Genomic DNA, 13,020 nt, shown 5'->3' with positions numbered 1-13,020 from the left:
TAGAAGAGATCAGACAAAAGCTAATCCACTGGAGTCAGCTTTGCAAAGCTAGCACACGAGTGGACTTGTGACAGTCAATATATGGACATGATAGGACATTTAGTTATATAAGAAATACGGTTAATTTGCATAATCAAATGCATTTGTGTCAGTAATTGTATAATTATAAAACTATATGGTAAATGCATTTATATGAAAACAATAAAAACTATAGACAATTTTATATGTTACCTTGGAAGCCGAGAGGTTAAACCACAGGGCCCTTCCAATTATACAAAATGCTAATGATGGGTAAGACAGTTCATGGTAAACTGAGGCACAGTCAGTGAAGGTGTGAAGACGGCAAGGACCTGCTCCAAGTCCTGTTGACAGAGCAGTTGAGCTTGACTGGTGGCAAACACCTGCTTCCATAGCAGTCACCGTGAAGGATTTTGTTTTCTAGCTACGAAGCCATCGGTCAGTGACCCACAGACTGTGATTTTAATGCTCCTGAGAAGGAGGAAATCCTTCTCCCTGTGGGTCCAATAAGAGAAGTCCTGGAAAAGTACAAAAATAAGTTTTACAGAGATAAATTGGTCATATCAGTAGTAAAACGCTGCTTACAAATAGGCCTAAGTGTGCAGAAAGTAAAAACTTATGAAGGTGTATGTGTGAAGAATTAATAAGTTATATCAGTTGTATCAAAACAGGATAATACATATAAAGATTTGTCATTTTAATTCTCTTGCTCATGAGTTGAGGGGAAAAGTGACCAGATTTATAACTATATCAGAAAGAACTGTAAGAGTAAATAGGCCATGGGAGAAAAAAGGGAGAGGGTGATCCTAGATCCCAGCATGTGCCCAAGGGTTCTGCTGAACACAGGTCAGCGAACTTCAAGCATTTCGGGCCTGTGAAAAGTGTTGACTGCTTTTCATCCAACAGTGGACTCAAAGGTCAAGTGCCATGATGGTGGCATCAGCCTTCCTCTCCTAGACTTACACACATGCTTCATCTCAAACCAGACAAGCTGCCCTTCACCTGACATCTTACCATTTCCCAAAAATGCCAGACCTCGATGCCACTTGGAGCCTTTGCATGCATCGAACACATTTTTTACCTGCTGGACTTCTTTATAACCTTCAAAACCCAAACCAAATTCTCCATGCTCTTTAAGCCCTTATCTCGCAGAGCTTGAATGATTCTGTCACCCCACCCCTTTCTTTATTACATAGCATGTAAGAATACTACATATGCCATACCTGTTAACACAGCTGTGTTTCTTGTAGACCAGGAGACTCCCATGGGCCAGCAGCAAAGACCAACTTTCCTCTCTATACTCACTTCCCAGCTATCCTGAGTGCACATGATTGAAGAAGTCGGTAGAGAACTGACAACTGAGTTTAAGGGAGCAAACCAACCATCAGCATGTCAGCAGAGTAACGTGGTGGAAACGCTCTGAGGGGTTGGCTTGCTCATTCCATCCTTAGGCATCTGTGGAGCACTAGCCAAGTGCCAGCAGCACAGAAGTGTACCTGCAGCATCTGCCCTGCGTCCCATGACCCAAAGTGGGAACAGTGCACAGGAAGATGAGCGGGACACAGTCCACTGCATACAGGGGAGCTAAGCATGGGGGCACCCGTGAGCTGGAGAGCTGGAGAAGGCAGCTACTGGACACTCACGGAATCTGTGATCTCCAGCAGGGAGAGGAACAGCCTAGACTAAGCACAGAGGCAGAGATGGCGTGCCAGGCTCATGGGAGAGGAAAAAGTATAAAAATCAGAGATCGCCCCCTGGCACCCGAAGCAGACACTCCCTGGCCAACACTATTCATTTGAGTCGTGACCCCCAGCCTGCACTGATAAGCAGTGATGACTTCCACAGAGTCTCTGTCCCCTGGTGACCAGCAGCTTACACTGTTGAGACAACTGCTTGGATCATGAGACACACCACAGTTGGCCCAAGAGACTTCTGGAACACGCCACTAAACATGTGCATAAAGATGGATGTGCAGAGACCCACCCCTCTCTCACTTTGAAAAGGAGGAAGGGGATTGGGGGAGGGCACTGGCTTAATGTCAAAGTGAGTGCTGAGTGACTGAAGAAGTTAGGTGCCTGGAGAACCAGGACCTCAGAGGACCCCATCCCTGACCACGAGGGCCCTAAAACCTATGTCTCCCAAATTGACATGCTGAAGCCTGAATGGAGCCTACACCTCAGTGGACCTAAATTGGGAGAGAAGTCTGTAAAGTGGTAACATAAAACGAGGTCATCCATGTGGAACCTAATCGAAGGTGGCTGTCATTGTTTCTTTTTGATATTTTTGTTTTGGTTTGAGACAGGGTCTCATGTGTAGTTTAGGCTGGCCTTGAACTCACTGTGTAGCTCAGGCTGGCCTCAAACTCATGGTAGGCCTCCTGCCACAGCCTCCCAAGTGCTGGGATAACAGGCATGCTCCAACATGGTAGGCTGGCGGTCTTTTAAGAAAAGGACTTTAGGACTGTTAGGGAAAATAAAAAGAAGAAACAGAGGTCTGAGCTCACTAGGACAGGTTTATTGCAGAACAAACCTGAGAGACAATAAATGCCCACCCAGGCCACCCAGTGGGTGGGATTTCTTTATGGCAAATACTGCTTAAACTTGAGGAAGAAACGGGAACACTGCTCATTAGATTCCAGGCTAATGGGATCTACTTGATGGAGGCAACTGGTCAGTGTTGTGCTCTCCATTCCCAAGTGCCTCAGAGCTATCTCTTGTCACACTGCAGGACAGCTCCTTAGTAGTCAGGCCCCCAGAAAAGTAAATGACACCTCTAACAGGGCTACCTAAGAACAGGAACCCTTTGTCTTTGTTGTTATTTTTTTAAGAAAAGGATTCTTATCAAAGTAAAAGGAAGTCAAAGGGAAACAATGCACTACTCGGTGCCTTCCTCCAACCCCAGGCCTGCAAGAGCAATGCTTGGAGTTGGGACCCAAACCCAGAACAGGACAGCGCCTGCAGAGAGAAGGCCACCTTCAGCAAGACATGTTACTGACCCTTTGTAAGTATCAGAAAAGGAGCCTGAGGGCTGCATGTCTGAACTCTGCTCTGCTCCCAGATTCCTGGCATCCTGCCAGTCTCCCTTGGCTGAGCCCAGCCAGGAGACAGCCCTTGGCTGCTCCTTTACTGTCCTGGGAGAAGGAATGTGACCACGGGGCTGGACCTTGGGGATCAGGTATCTTCCTCACCTAATGCACGAAGGATAACCCCAATGCAGATTTCAACCTGTTATAGAAGTAGCTGAGCAAAACCCTCATCAGAAGCACATTATAATGTTCCTAAAGTACCTGACAAGGACAGAAATGTTTCTGCTTTGAAAAGTGGCCATGCAAATCTTAGTTATCATCAGTTGTTTAAAAATGGAGTCTCACCTAAAGGACACAATTTTCTAGTTCATTGTGCTGCATAAAGCTATTCAAGTAGACAAAAACCTGCGGGGCTCTTTTGCACATTTACCATCTGACTTTGTCCACCGCCATTTCTAGGAGTCAGAGTGGCCTTTGCTGTGTCTGAGTGCAAAATCATCTGCAGCCTCCAGTGAATGTGTTCAGGCTGCCATCTCCAAAAGGGCTCAGAAGGAGGACAAGTGAAGGAACATTTGTGTGTCCAGCATCTTTGGCTGCCACAACCCTTCCTTCCCCTAGTATGGTGTCAGTTGTCCTGAAGATTCCTGAGAATGCCCACTCTCAAGTGAGCACCAACCCAGGCAAAAGAAAGCAGAAAGAAGGACAAGGACATGAAGTTAATCTGGGGGGGGGGGGTGTCATTCATCAACAGGTACAGCATAGCCACTGGCTCATGGGAAAAATTCCCCTGCTGTGTCAGGGGGTCAACCCTGCCAGTAGGGACACAGCACAGGGGCTCTGAGCACCTGCTGTTTGCTAAACCTTACCAGTCTATATGGGTTGAATGGCACTAAAACCAACCAATTCCAGCTGGCCTGGGACTTTCTTGTTTTAGCTCTGGTCATCCCTTAACCTAGAAATTTCCTTAGTTCCATGGGAGGTTTGGTTTGGTTTGGTTTGATTTGGTTTGGTTTGGTTTTTTGAGACAGGGTCTTGCTATGTAGTTTAGGCTGGCCTAGAACTCCCAGCAGACCACCTGTTTCAGCCTCCTGAGTGCTGCAATTACAGGCCTGTGCCACCACATCCAGCTCCAGAGGGTTATTGTACGAGCCATGGTGTGTGTTGGTGAGGTCACCAAGTATAGGTCTGAGGTCCTCACAGGGATGCTCTCTGTGGAGAGGCAGAGACAGAGACAGAACATAACACCAGACCATGCGGGAATTTGTCACACTCACCAGCAAAGCCTCCTTCCATTTCTGGCTGATGCCCACAAGGTCTTCCGCATCCTGGTTCTCCTCTGCCAGGTGCTGGTCACCAGCTCAAACCCTGCTCCAGTCTCTGCAGACTCCTTAGAGGACTTCATTGCTCTCTTCCTTGAGAACACAGTCATTTATTTTTCCTTCCCCTGCTCCTCTTTGCTTGACTAATATTTCTCCTTACCCAGATCTTTCTTTGAAAGTCACCTCCTCAGAACAGGTGGGCTGAGGCCAGAGTCCTGTGTGTTTGCTGGGCCTGTCCGGTGTAGAGTAGTCGGCTTGCTTAATGAAAATGAAAACTGAATCCTCCTTCAGGGCACAAGTTCAATTGCCCAACAGAAAATGGGCCTTCCATACATTTTGAATAAATCAAAGTTCTAGACAGCAGTTAAAACAGTACAGGTTAGCTATAATGTCTTTTTTGAAATGCTAATCAAGCCATGTAAAGCTGTCACTTTGGTCTGTGTCCCTGTGGCCTGGGTCAACAAGAAAGCCTGGCTTTTATCTGTCTACTTTGATGCCAGGCCAGGGGGGAAAGAAGCAGGCTCTTTTTGAGGCAGAAGAAAGCGCTGGGTTACTACCATGTCCACCTCTTCCCTCTGCCCTCTCTGTTTCCTGCTAACCATCCAGAGACTCTTACTCCCCTCCTCTGCCAGAGGTGTTCTTGTTTGGGACCTCCACAGACTCTAAAGTATAAAACCAAATTAAAAACACTACAACAAAAATATAAGTACTGTTTATTTTTCAAGTTGTAAAGCACAAGTCCAGCCAATTTTATGACTCCAAAATGCATAGTTTCGTTTGTTAGTGTTTTTAGAACACAACTAGAAATGAAAGCTATCCATCAATGTTAGGAATCAACAATGCTTTTTTTCTGCAGTGAGACTGATAGCAAAGATTTTCAGTGTTGCAGGCCACAAGGTGTCTGCGGAAAGTGCTCCACATGGCTGGAAGCAGCCACTATGTGAATGAAGATGCGGCCACGTTCCAACACAACTTTATTTGCAAAAATAGGTAGCAAGGAGGATTTGACCCTGGGCTCTATAGTTTGATCTACTTCATAGTAAGTTCATCCTGAAAAACACAGTTTTGTTATTTTAGCTCTCTGGACCAGGAAAATGGGGTGCCTGGGCACCAGTATTGAGCAGATACCGTGAACCAGGCATAGTAATGTGTCCTGAGCAGGGAACACCTCAAATGTACCTAGTTGTGTGGATTATTTGTGGTACAAATCTGCTAAAACATTTTCAAGATTCCAATATTAAAGCCTGTTTATTTATAAAATGTTTTTCCGAAGGCCAAGCCAAAGCCTCGACAGCTGAGTGGTCAGCCTTCCACAGTTCCAGGTAAGATGAGGAGGATGAGCAAGGCTCTCCTGGCGGTTACTGCCAGGCAGCACAAACAAGGACAGCAAGCCTCACATGCGGTTGGACCAATGGATAGAGAAACAGGCAGGCAAACGTTTCCTGAATGTCCACTTGGTCCTGCTTTGTCCCCCTTAAACATCTACTAAATCATGAAAGGCGTGCACACAGACTAACCAGGAATCTAGCCGCAGGCTTAGCTCTTCTGGCAGCAAAATCCCCTGCTAACTCCAGATCATCATTCAGAGGGTAGGAGGGCCCTTGGCTCCCTGGGCTTCACTTCCTTGTGCTAAGGCAGGTGAGCCTGTGGGAGATGCATACCCACGCCGGTACATCCAGCCACTCCTGCTAGGGAAAAATGACCTAATGAAAGGTTTCATTGCTTATAACAGCATCCAGAAGTTGGCTTCCAAAGCAAGGTTTTCAAATATTAAAATTTTAGGACCTCTATTAAAATCAACACACATCAGGGTGCTAGTGATTAAATATTTTAAAGTAACAATATGACATATCTTTCCTATGTTTTACTGAATCTGTGCTTTTTAAAATTAATTCCATTTTACAGTTATCTACTCTGGATTTTTTAAAATGGTAACAAGTAAAATCTGTAACTGTATTTTTAATTTTGAAATTGTGGAAATAAATTATACACTTATCATATTCAAGAGTGTGAAACAATCCTTAAATGTTCTTCTGAGGAGAACTGCACTATAAGAAAACACATGTATTCCAGTAAACAGTTTTATCCCAAACTAATCCCTAGTTATCTGTAATTCACAGACATATTCAGTCTAACCACAGGAGACAAGCTGATTTCATACAATCTTTCTCTGAAGAAAATTCAGGACATGAGCTTAACCAAAATGTGTGATATGTGAAAAATTACTGAAAGAAAAAGAAGACTTTGACATATTTCAAGACTTTATTTGCATGAACATGCAATGTGCGTTTAACATTTTGGTGAAGAATTTGTGTGGGTCAATTCACAAAGCAGCAGATGGGCAACTTGTTTTTACCAAATGCAGCAGGCAAGATAGTAGCATCATTTATATGGGTAACAACACACTTATGGTGTGTTGATAGCAATCTGAAAAAAAAAAAAACAAGTGCAAAGTTAGCCTTTGCTGCTTGTATTCTGCCCAATATTCAGTGGCATGAAACAATAGCCATTCATTACTGGAGCTCCCTGGGGTACATACGGGACTCAGCTGGTCGGGGTTAGGCTCAGCCAGGTTTACTCACGTGGGGCAGGTTGAGTGGGGACATCGCTCTGAACTCTGCTTGGCTGGGTCAGTTCTGCATCATGTGGCTTCCATTTTCCTGCTGGAACAGCAAGCCACCCTCACCAGATCCCTCTCTTACATCAGAAGAAAAACAAATGCAAATAGAAACATCCATTGCTTTTTTTGAGTCTTTCCTCTTGGCCAAAGCAAGTCACATGATCAAACTCAAAATAAAGAGGCAGGAAATGCACTGTGCTTTTTTCTAGGGAGAAGTCACATGGCAGAGTCATATAGGGAGGAGTGAAGAGCTGGACCGGCTATGGTTTAAACCTCACATGGCCCCAAAGCCTTGTGTGTTTGGAAGGTGATTGGATAACAGGTCTGTATCACTGGCTTGCTCTGTAAACTGGCGTCCAATCAGAGGGGAGAGGTCCCGAGGGGGCTGGCCTTAGAAGGGTGTGTCTCTCTCCCTAACTCCTCCCTTTTTGCTCTGCTTCCTGGTTGCCATGAAGTGAGCAGTTTTCCTCCACCAAATCCTTCTGCCATCCGTTCTGCCTTGGAATCAGGCAACCATGGACTGAAGCATGAGCCAAATAAATCGTGCCTCCTTTAGTTTGTGGGTGCTGTGTATGATGTCTCAGCAGTGACGAAAGTGACTGAGACAGGACCCTTAATGTAATTTGCCCACTTGGCATCCTTTGCCTTCTACAGAGCTGGCTGACTCTGTGCTTGGATAATTTGATAATTGGGAAGGTTGTCTTGCTTGCGTTTGGTACAAAGAAGAGACATCCAGCAAATGACCAAATACAGATTTTGTTATAGTGCAGGCTCGAATTCACATTGATTTTTTGTGTGTGTGTTTTGCTTTGTTTTGTTTTTTTATCCATATGAGGGCTGTGTGAACTTGGAGTAACTCACTCTGGGTGAAGCTCCAACCCTCCTGGCCTGCCTGGCCTCCCTTCCTCCTCTGGATGACAGCACCCTGATGACACTTGTTCTCAGCCCTTCTGGAAAGTGGCTGGGAGGGCAAATGAACCCTGGGATTCCTTCCAGCTCACCATTCTAACACACAGCTACTGGCTCTCAGCCCTGATTCTGTCCTGCAACTGAAAGTCCTGAAGGCAAAGCTTTCTGATATCATCCTGCTCTTGGATTACCATCACAAGGCCGAGTGAGATAACTGAAGGTAAATGCTGGCTCTGCCCTCACAAATGGTTCCCTGTCAAAACTTTCTCCACCTCAGCTTTCCCAGTTGTAAACAAGGATGACAGTGTTCACTATAGGGACTTGGAGGGGGCTTAAATTAATTAATACCTGAGTGCTGAATTGTCATAAAATAGTCAAAGCCATTTTTCTATCAGACTTTATGGAATTAACATCTCACAACCCTAATTAGCATTTTCCTTTTCTCCACCATGCTTTTACCTTTTGACACTGTTTGGCTAAGTTAAATAGCAGAAAGGTGTGCCACCTGGGTTTGCTGACCTGTTCTTTGGTCTTCACATGTTACTTACACTTGTGTCAGGACAAAGCAGAAAAGAGAGTCGGCTGGGCATTATTTGCTACAAACGAGGTCAGCCTTTAGACTGTTGAGGTTGAAACCTCTGCTGTTCCAGGCTCTAAAGGAAGCAAAGCCCTGGGCCAAAGTCCCAGCCACAGGGCAAAGGCAAAATCCTTTCCTCCCTTCCCCCATTTACCCAGTTACCCTGTAGCCTCCAGTGATGTTCATTGGCCTTGACATTTCCCATGACTTGTGCCTTTTAAAGATGCATTTGGCACAATTACAACCTCCCATGGATGCTACAGGGTCCTCTGAGTGCTCATTCCACACTGCCCCCTCCGTTCCTGCCTAGACTATGCTTGTTGCAGGAGAGACTTCTATCAGTCTCATCATCCTGAGCTCTCGTGCAGTGCCTCTAACGTCTTCCACACTTGGGAACTGTGTGGCAGAAGTAGAAAACGGATGAGTGTCTGCATCCTCTGCTGTCAGCAGCTGCACAGGAGAGGGCACTAGGAGCATTAGGAAGAAAGAAATCCTTAGCCTGGAGATATGTGTGGGGATCTCTTCCAGAATCCCCACAATGACATTTAGCAGAAGGATTTGAAGTTAAAATGACTCTAAAATTTTTAAATTGAACCTCTTTATATGATAGATGGGGAACCTAAAGCCCAAAGAGGTCACACATGTTCATCAGGATGCTAGGTGGCAAAACCATGTATTTTGAAAATTGTTAAAGAGACGAGCAATTAATCAGGCATGGTGGCACATGCCTGTGATCCAGAAATCTGTGAGGCTGAGTGAGGCAGGAGGATCACAAATAATTCAAGCCCAGCTCGGGCAACTTAGTGACTTAGTAAGACCTGTCTCAAAATTTTAAAATATTTTGTAAAGAGCTGGGAATGTATCTCAATATGAAAGCCCTGTGTTCAGTCGCCAGTAACACACATGCATAGGCATACAGAGAGAGAGAAAGGGAGAGGAAGAGAGGGAGAGAGGAAGAGAGGGAAAAGGAGAGAAGGAGAGAAGGAGAAGGAGAGAGAGAGGGAGACTAGAAATAGGTGCTCCTTTTCCTGGAGAGGATGGTGTTCAGAGGGAATGTGAGCACTGATTGTTTGAATATCTGAAGGCCACTACAGCAGAGAGAGCTCTCTATGCCATGAGGAGGTTACAGAGATGAAACAGTTTCCCCTGCAAGGGCTCTGTCAGGAAAGGACCAAGCCTAAGCGCGCAAATAGAAACAACTTATAGAGGGAGACAAACATCAAAATGAGGAGAAAGCCCAGTCAGACAGGGCCCAGTGCAAAGGAATGTGGAGCAAGCGGGGCTGGAAGACACCTCCCTGGGGGAGGGGACGAGCACAGCCACTTTTAGCCACTTTTCACAAGCTTAAGTTTACATCATCCCTATGTCCTGGCAATTCCGCTTTCAGGAATAGTCTCACATGCACAAGAACGTTTCACCAAAGACGCCCTTGAGATGTTCACAGCAGATTACACAGTACAGCCCCAAAGTGGAATCTCCCCAGCTGCTCGCCAAGAGGAAAGTGAATAAACAAATGTCCCTGCAGTCACACAATGGAATACTACACAGACTTCTTCCTGGGAAGAGCCAGATAGTATTTTCAGCCTTGCAGACCATATGGTTTCCACCTCAACCACTCCACTCTGCCCTGCATCCAAAGCTGCCCCGCAGGCCAAAGCAGCCACGGATGTAGACATAAACAGACAGAATGACTGTTTTTAAAAGACTTACGAAAACAGATGGAGTGCACAGTGCGTTTAGGTTTTGAAAATTCACTAAGGTGCACAGTTACGATATGTGTACTTTGTGAGTGTGTATAAAACAGTTTCAACGTTTTAAAAAGGTCTTCCTTTCAGAGCTTAAAAATAAATAGGGGCCATTCAGATATCAGCCTGCGAGCTCATCAGTTAACGACTAGACCAAGCTCCAAGGTAATAACCGGGACTGAAAGGCGGCCCCCCAGGTCCCCGGAAGGAAAGGGAGCAGTTCCCAGGTGCGGCGCCCTCACAACACTCCACGCTCACCATTAGTCTCAGAGGCTGAACGTTCATGCGGTGTTGTAGATGATGACACTCGGGGTGCGGGTCTCCATGATCATCAGGAAGTCGGTCACAGCAGCAACACCACTTGAGCACAGGTCTGTCTGATTCAGATCCCCTGTGCTTAGGGTTTCTGCACAGGTTTCTGAGGGAAAGATGGCATTTCTTTTCTTTTTGTTTCTTTTTTCCAGTACTGGAGATTGAACCCATGGAGTGATGCTCTACATTCCCATCATTTTTTATTTCTTTTATTTCAGAACGGAGTCTTGATAAGTCACTCCAGCTGGCCTTGAACTTGTCATCCTCCTGCTTCAGCCTCCCAGAATACTGTGATTAGAGTGACCCACCACCACATCTAGCTACTTGGTGTTTCTTGTACACTGTATGTGTATAAATTGTAACATCCATGCTAAGAAATCTGCTCAGGTTTGCTTGCATGCAGACATTGTACTGAGGCTCTCAGAAGCAAGCACAGGGTGAAGGGCTGGGGAAAGAGGAAGGGTGAGAAGTTGGAAATGTGCCTGTGATGCCTCTCCCAGCTCAGGAAGCACACTTGAGGGGAGACACTTAGTCCTGTGGGCCAGTCCAGAGGGGAGCTAGACACACACTCCTCTCTCTCTGTCCCCTGCACCTTGCTGCCAAAACTGGCTCTGAAAAGTACCTTTTCATCCAGCTAAGAGAACAGTGGAGTGTTGGGTGAAGTTCTGCTTTTGGGTGTTTTGAGATAACTTAGTTTCTAGAAATCAGGAGAGTTACACAATGTGGTCATAGTATGTAGTGAAAGTTTACATTTTTAAAATTACAGTGAAACACACATTGCATTTGATTGCCTTCAAAATACTCTTCGCTTTAAACCCATGTACGGCATCATCCTTGCCTCTTTCTGAAGCAGTTCTGGAAGTTCTCTTTTGTGTCTTTAAGAAGCAGGATAAAAAAATAAAGGGAATGCTAATGCATTCCCACAGAAAAGAATCTCAGGGTGCTGCCACGTAGCCGCTGCCTGGATGGTTTCTAACTGAGGAGAGAGTTTGTGCAGCCGTGGCAGTGGGGGGTGGGGGGGAGCCATAACCCAGTCCTCTTATCAGATCAGTCAGCTCTCTCTGGACTCCAGGTCTTTCTGCTCTGTCCTCCATTTGATCAGCAGCCAGGGATACTGAACCACACCTGCTGTTTGTTCTGTTCTTGCCCTGTGCTGGCAGCAGCGAGGTCACGTGAGTGCAAGTATCTGCTTGTCACCTGTTCCTACCCGATGACTGATTAGGGAAGGCTGTCGAATGGATGAGCTCTCAAATACAGTGTCATCGTAAGCTGGGCTTTTTTGATCTTCCTGTGACAGCCCTGGAAAGATTTTTAGAATAGACTTTGTGTTTGTTTTTTAATCTGGGTGTGGTGATAGGGATGTTTTTCCTAGGGACTATCTCCCAAGTTTTCATCAAAGCCTTTTAAGGGTTGTGTGAGCCTTTGGAGCAAGTCTCCAAACAAGCCCTTTGGCGGCGGGGGGGGGGGGGGGGGGTCCACAGCTTCTTCCCCAAGGAGCATGAAGCCCAGTGTTGAAAACCGAGGCAGCTGCCACTGATCCATGTCTGGCCACACGAAGGCTGCTTTCTGCAACTCAAAATGGAGCAAAAGTTGTGATTTTGGACAGAAATTGCCTAGGTAGTTTTTTTTATTATAATAGCCATTCTAATCGGCTTTTTGTAAGCAATTACACGTATGTTTTCATATTTGATTCCCTTTTTACTCATCAATGGGTTTCTTACGCTTCAGTTAGGGAGTGAAATTCTGAAGAAATGGTGTAAAGGGAGGGTTTTGACTGTTACAAAATGAAATCAATATATCACTGTGAGGCATCTGACAGTGTGTATGTGTATGACAAGCTTGTACTTCACCATAGCCTTACTGTAGTGCTCTTGTCAAAGTAAAGCAGCCACCAAGATCTCATAGGCTTAGAACATATTTTTCACTAAGTCTAGGGTTATGCCAAATACAAAAGAAGTCAGAATGTTTAAAAAGTATAAATAATAAAATCACATCTAACACGACTGAATATACCACCTATAAATCCAGCACTAATCAATGTACTGTATGTCCACTTTAGGAAGCAGGACATCGGCTCCAAAGAGCTGAGCAGGCAAGGTTAAGGCCCAACCTGTCCTGGGCAGAAACTGAGAGTCCAAGCAACCCCAAAAAGACGTTGAGGAGAAGGAAGCAAGGCTTGGTAGATCCCAAATCCTGGAGCTGAAGTCCATGGATGGGGTGATAGGCAGTAGCTAAGGAGCCCGCCACAGACCCTGGTTACTGAAATGGAGCATCATAGGAGGGAAAGTAAAGGAGTGAAGAAAGGGTACGGATGGAGAAGAAATAATAGTGTCCACATCTTATTATTTATGTTCTTTGTATATGGTTTCTTCCTTCTCATGGCGACATAGGCATTCCCTCATAGGGCTTCACCCTGATGACCTTGCCTAATTATCTGAAGTCCAGGCCACGGTCAGATTAAGTTTCCTCAATTTTAATACATCACAGTGGGGATA

The 13,020-nt window shown here is 45.5% G+C and overlaps 1 long non-coding RNA gene across 1 annotated transcript; it reads right to left on the bottom strand.

Moving 5' to 3' along the window:
* Window positions 1-6,605: 6,605 nt before the first annotated feature.
* LOC134471653 (uncharacterized) lies at window positions 6,606-7,743 on the bottom strand. The gene is made up of 2 exons (XR_010041193.1): window positions 6,945-7,743; window positions 6,606-6,789 (listed from the first exon to the last, which is right to left on the bottom strand). It is a non-coding gene; the product is annotated as an uncharacterized LOC134471653 (long non-coding RNA).
* Between the last annotated feature and the right edge of the window lie 5,277 nt (window positions 7,744-13,020).

This window comes from Cavia porcellus, unplaced genomic scaffold (assembly GCF_034190915.1).
Source record: "Cavia porcellus strain 051 isolate PalLab524CR breed Dunkin Hartley unplaced genomic scaffold, mCavPor4.1 scaffold_19, whole genome shotgun sequence".
Taxonomy (NCBI): Eukaryota; Metazoa; Chordata; class Mammalia; order Rodentia; family Caviidae; genus Cavia; species Cavia porcellus.
Note: the sequence above shows the minus strand (reverse complement) of the source record. Positions and strands in the feature narration are given on the sequence as shown.